Below are 6756 nucleotides of genomic sequence, written 5' to 3'. Positions count from 1 at the left end.
ACTGAAGAATACGATACATTTTAGAGTAGCAAGTATAACTTTCTCAATATTGATAGTTTCTTAGGCCAATTGTGTGTATTTTGTAGGTAGTAACCATATCTAATCATAGACTACAAACTTGGCTAGATATTGAGTAGTTTCTATGGGTTTCTAGAGGTCATAATGCTAAACCCAGTTTTTTCATGTTTGTTGTATTTAGCACTTTATCATTGCCCCCAAGGTTCCAATTGTAAGAGATCCATTATCCTTTTGACACGCTCCATGGATCCTTTTGAATCCAAAGACCCAAAGGGAACTAAGAAAACATGTATATAGTATCTGTATTGAGCGTGATTATAGAAACTTTGATGATAGGTCCGCAGAATGGCAAAAATGCAACTTTTTTGTACCTTTTTTTTTTGCCCAAAAAAAATTTAGTGAGGTAAAAGCAACCATATGTTTTGGTCACCAACCCATTGAAGTTAACGGGGCATTTTATCTCATGTCCTACAAAAATCTCCACTCTTATTTAAATGCAATCAACCGTAAGAAATTGTTGTTTTGGGTAAAATGCACCGGTCCATCAACTTTGGAGGCTTGTAGTGACCAAGGGATGAGAAAAATTACAAGTTTCTCATTTTTTCCATATGTAATAGTTATTGAACTATAAGCTCATGAAAGGATTTTTCAAAATGAGTGGATCTACTATGGTTTTGGAAATTTTTCCCAAAACCTGAAAGGACACTTTTATGTCCCGTTAGGTTACCATTCTAGTGTTAAAGCCTTGAGATGTCAGCTGACTAAACAAGGATTTGAACTCATTTAAGTGACTAGAAATTGTGCTACCTTCTTTCATGTTGAGCTTCATAAGCTTTTTCATGAGAAAAACTTTGTTGGATGCACTTTTGCTCTCCCATGCTGAACATAAGCTATCCCATAGTTCCTTGGTTGTTTTCTTCCCTATGATAGTGAAGAAGACTGACTCGGCTAGATGTAGTATCGTAGCCATGGCTTTTGCACCCAAAAGCTCCCATTGAGCTTGTGTATAATCATCATCCTCTGCACGCTCTTTCAACGGTTCTGAGAGGCCTTTGTTTATCAAAACATCTTTCATGCGCTCTTTCCACATGGTGAAGTTTCTGCCATCGAACTTCTGAATGAAATACTCCTCCTTTTCTAAATAAGAAGCCATCGCTCACAAGAGGGTTTGAGAGGTGCCAAACTATGGCGAGAAGCTGTAGAAATTTGGGCAGAGTAACCTTTGTATTGGGAGTAAAATCTCAACCGAAATAGACTCAAAAGTGCCAACAATGAAAGTCACGACTCGGGAAGGAAATCCGGCACAGTGTCCTTTGTATGAGGAGTCAAAACTCAACTCAAAATGCATAAAAATGTGCCAAATGCACTAACTGGTCATCTTCTGCACAAAACCAGTGCTATGTGACTGCCAACTCGGCGTCAAAAGCATAAATAACCGTCTAGATACGTATCCTATGGCGAGGGTACCGTAAAGGGAAACTCTAGCTACCTGTATAACCGAAGGTGTCTCAACATTCGAGCACACCCCAGCTCAAAGGAAACATCACGCTATCGACCCTCCAAAGGCTAATTCAGACACAAATGGACTAGCCACAGTCTCAGAAAGGGCTCTTCCAATCCGAGTCTCAGAAACGGCCGGGAAAAACTGCCAAAATAGCCAAAAATGGCTCCACACGTAGTACAGTGGGCAGTGTCCGCAACTCAACGTACATGAGTAAAACCGCGCTAAAATAGGCACCAAGAACTACTGCATGCAGTGAAAGTGATCCCTGCGGGGATATCTGCTCTCAAAAGAGCTCAGTAGCACTAGGTGTGCTCACAACAAAATGCATCTGTCAACGCATGTGTCCGCAGAGAATTTGCTGGCGAACTGACTGTCAAATCACCTGTGAAAGCACTGTGTCTAGTAACCTGGAGAATCTGTGAGTGAATGGGCTGAAGAACCCCCTTGTAGCCTATAACCTGCGTGTCGATGTCGCTATGTGCCAATTTTTGCTGCCCGGGAGAAAATATGCTAGTCGAATAGTCGCCAAAGGTGTCGTATCCGTAGGTGTTGAGGATATCGACACTCCCAGAGTGTTGATTTGTGGCTGTCTACACATCGAAGGACGGCTCACAGTTCTTGGAGGCGTGTCACGTACGACACGGGCGCATCTACACACAGATTGTAGGCGACATCCACTAGTTCATTAGGTAGCTTGTGTTTGTTGCTTGATATTCCAGATTTCATCCTCACATTGCAGGTACTTCCACATGGGATGTATTGTCAGAGATGATGTATGTTTGTTGAGGGTTTGCTGGCTGTGAGTCACGCAGCAACCAACTGCCGCAGCGGTTACAGCATATAGTGGGAAATTTGTGGATGTATGACTTTGTGGGAAGTCTATGTACTGTCAGATTTACTGCAGCCTTTGTTGAGGGTCGATTGAGGTTTTATTGAGCTGGGGGATTCTCAAATGTTGAGATCCTTTCGGTGATACAGGTCTTGGAGCGATCCCTCGAGCACCCTTAGACAGGCAGCTAGGATGTATTGACTGTGAGTTAGACAGTTGGGATTGCATCTTTGCTTTACTGCCGTTGAGGCATTGTCGCAGTCTATGCTTACAGGACAGTGACAGGACAGTGAGAGACAGTACAGGTGCAGGACAGGTTTACCCGCAGCTTACAGTGTCAGAGAGACATTGTTTTTTGAGCTATTTTTTGGTCTGTTTTTAGTACACCATAGCCATTTTACAAAGGAGAATCTGCCAAAATTTCTGCAGAATCTGAAGCTTTCTTGGTTCATTTGACAGGTTGATATTGGTTTAGAGGTCAGTTTACAGGGAAAACTCTGCCGAATTTTTCCCAGAAAAGTAAACTACTGTGAAGCGTAGCTATGGCTGGATCACAGGACACTGCTCTTTACAATATCAAGAAGCTGGATGGAACCAATTTCCCATTGTGGAAGAAGCAGATTTGGCACGTGTTGGTACAAAAGAAGCAGATAAAACCTATAAAGCTCAAGGGGATAAAACCAGAAGATATGGACGAAGATGAATGGAGCGAAATGGATGAATTGGCACTTTCTACCATTATGCTGACTTTGGCAGAAAGCGTTTACTTCAATGTAGTAGACGAGATGTCGGCTTATCAAGCATGGTTAAAGCTGAGTGATCTTTATGAGAAGCAGAGTGCAGCTTCATAGGTATACTGCCTTAAGAAGCTTGTTGACTTGAAGATGAAAGAAGGGACACCTATGTCCAATCATCTGAATGAATTCAACACAATCTATGGTCAGTTGTCAGCTCAAGGTGTCAAGTTTGATGAACCTGTTAGAGCTATGTTCCTATTGATCACATTACCGGAAAGTTGGGACACTTTTTGCACAACTTTGAGTAATTCTGCACCTCCAGATGGTTTGAACATAGCAGGTGTAGAAGGAAGTCTGCTTACTGAAGAAACCAATAGAAAGACAATGGACAAAGGCAAAGGAACAGCCTTAGTTGTCAGGGGAAGGACCAAAGAAAAGTACAAAGGTGGAAAGAGGAATCAGTCTCGTAGCAAGTCCCGCAGTGCTAAAGGCAAGAGTGACATAGAATGCTACCATTGTGGCAAGAAGGGTCACATGAAAAGAGACTGCGAAGAATGGAAAGCAGAAAAAGGCAAAGAGAAAGCTGAAGACCATGGTGAGAAGAACAAGTCCTCAGTGAAGATTCAAGAAATAAATGTGACAAACACTGTTGCAGAGGATGACAGTCTAGTGTCAGGAGACATCTACTTCTTGAAGAATACAATGGACTCAGCTCTTCTTACAACATCTGATGGAAATGCACTGAGTGACTGGATTATAGACTCAGGGGCATCACTTTATGTGTATCCAAACAAGGAGTGGTTTACCTCTTATGTGACCACTAAAGATCATGTTCGGCTAGGCAATGGGCAGACATGTGAGATCTTAGGTGTTGGAGATGTACAATTGAAGTTTCAGAATGGCTCTTCTTTCACGCTGAAGAATGTGAGACATGTTCCCGCAATTACAAAGAGCTTGATTAGCACAGGTTTACTTGATGATGCTAGCTACGTCACCACTTTTGGACAGAACATGTGGAAGATATCCAAGGGTTCTATGACAGTAGCACATGGAGTAAAGTCTGGAGGACTTTACATGATTTATGTATCAAATGTCTCTAAAAATGTAATCAATGTAACCGAGCAGCCGAACGTTTCTTTGTGGCATAGCCGGTTAGGACATATGTCCAAGAAGGGAATGGAAATCTTGTCTCGTTCTGGTTATTTTCCTGGCTTTTCATTTAATGATTTTGAATTCTGTGAACATTGTCTGTATGGTAAGCAAACACAGCAGCCACATAAGCATAGAAGCAGTAGAAGAGATACACAGTTGGCACTTGTTCATAGTGATTTGTGTGGACCTATGCCTAACCTATCTCTAGGGGGAGCTTCTTACTTTATGACATTTATAGATGATTACTCGAGAAAAGTATGGGTTTACTTTCTCAAGCACAAGGATGAAGCGTTTAGTGTTTTCAAAACGTTTGTGACACTTGTGGAGAATCAGAGTGGCAAGAAGCTTAAATGCTTACGCACTGACTTCAAAGGCCTTTCAGGACTTTTGTGAGTCAAAAGGTATAAAACGTGAACTTACTGCTCCTTACAATCCTCCTCAAAATGGTGTTGCTGAGAGGATGAATAGGACCATACAAGAGAAGGTCAAAAGTATGTTGTCTAATGCACAGCTGCCAAATGGGTTTTGGGCTGAAGCTGTATCAACAGCTGATCATCTTGTAAATAGATCTCCTAGCAAGGTTTTGCAGAAGGATTCAGTGCCAGAGATGGTATGGTCAGGCAAAATGCCCTCATAAAAGCATCTCAGAGTCTTTGGCTGTGAGGCATATACTCACGTTCCAAAGGAATTTAGGAACAAACTTGAGCCAAAGAGTAGAAAGTGCATCTTTCTAGGCTATGGTAATTCTGGTGAGATGGGGTACAGACTTTGGGATCCGGAATCCAGAAAGGTTGTCCGCAGCAATGATGTTCACTTTAATGAATCCAAATATCATTCTAAACTAGAGAGGGTTGAGGAGATTAGAAGAGTTGTCTTCCAAGAAGATAGACCTGCACGTGCAAGACAAAATGTCAGGGCTCAAGAGGAGCAAGGGCAGGATAGAGTGGAACCACAGGTTGTGGCTGAGCCTGAGCCACCTATTGTGCGTAGATCTGGATGTGTCACGCGACCTCTTGATAGGTTTGTTCCATCTATGAACTATGTCATGTTGACTGATTGCAATGAGCCTTCATGTTACAAGGAAGCAGTGCAAATGAAGGACTCCGGGAATTGGCAATTGGCCATGCAGTCAGAGATGACAGCTCTGCATAAAAACAAGACATGGAAGCTAGTTAAATTACCACAGGGCAAAAAGGCTCTACCTTGTAAATGGGTTTATAGGTATAAGATCACCGCTCATGATAGTCAGCCAAAGTACAAAGCAAGGCTTGTTGCCAAGGGCTTTAAGCAAGAACAAGGCATTGACTTTGATGAAGTCTTCTCTCCGGTGGTCAAGATGACTACATTGAGATGCTTTCTTGCTTTGGTTGCCATATTAGATTTGGTGTTGCACCAAATGGATGTCAAGACAGCGTTCTTGCATGGTGATTTAGATGTGGAAATTTACATGCAGCAGCCAGAAGGGTTTGTTGAGAAAGGCAAGGAAGATTGGGTATGCCAGTTGTTAAAGAGTCTTTATGGCTTAAAACAATCACCGAGGGCATGGTACCATAAATTCCACAAGTTTATGCTTTCTCAAGGCTACAAACGTAGTGAGTTCGATCACTGTCTATATACAAAGAAGGCTAAGGATGGTAGTTGGTTGATCCTTATTTTGTATGTGGATGACATGTTGATTGCTGGCAAGCACTTGGAAGAAATTTCAGCTTTGAAGTCAAAGATGGCAAAATCGTTTGACATGAAAGACATGGGTGAGGCAAGTCATATCCTTGGTATGCGCATTGAGAGAGACAGATCAAAGAAGTTGATTTGGTTATCTCAAACAGAGTATATTGACAAGGTTTTGCAACGTTTCAATATGGAGAAGGGAAAGGCATTGAGTGTTCCATTGCCACCATATGTGAAACTTAGCAAACAAGATTGTCCTGTGTCTGAGGAAGAACAGGCTGAAATGGATAAGATTCCATATGCGTCTGCAGTGGGTAGTTTGATGTATGCAATGATTTCTACTCGCCCAGACATTGCATTTGCAGTGGGAGTAGTAAGTCGATACATGTCAAACCCAGGCAAGAAACATTGGGAGGCAGTGAAAGGAATATTGAGATACCTGAAAGCTACAAAGAGTATGCGTATATGCTATGGGAGTCAGGAGCTAAGTGTAAAGGGTTTTACAGACTCAGATTATGCAGGTGACTTAGACAACTGAAGGTCTACGTCAGGGTATGTCTTTACATTGGCTGGTGGAGCAGTATCATGGCGTTCTAGATTACAAGATTGTGTTACTCAGTCTACTACAGAGGCTGAATATGTTGCAGCATCAGAGGCATGCAAAGAATCAATTTGACTTAATCGGCTAGTAACAGATTTGGGAATCAAAGAAGAGATGCCTGTGTTATATTGTGATAGTCAAAGTGCTATACAATTAGCTCGCAATCCAGTTTATCACTCAAAGACAAAGCATGTGGATGTGAAGTATCATTTCATCAGGGAAATGCTCGAGGATAAGCAACTTCAGC

The sequence above is a fragment of the Adiantum capillus-veneris genome, chromosome 11 (genome assembly GCF_014529385.1).
Source record: "Adiantum capillus-veneris isolate H3 chromosome 11, ASM1452938v2, whole genome shotgun sequence".
In the NCBI taxonomy this organism is placed as follows: Eukaryota; Viridiplantae; Streptophyta; class Polypodiopsida; order Polypodiales; family Pteridaceae; genus Adiantum; species Adiantum capillus-veneris.
This window is presented reverse-complemented; position numbering follows the sequence as displayed.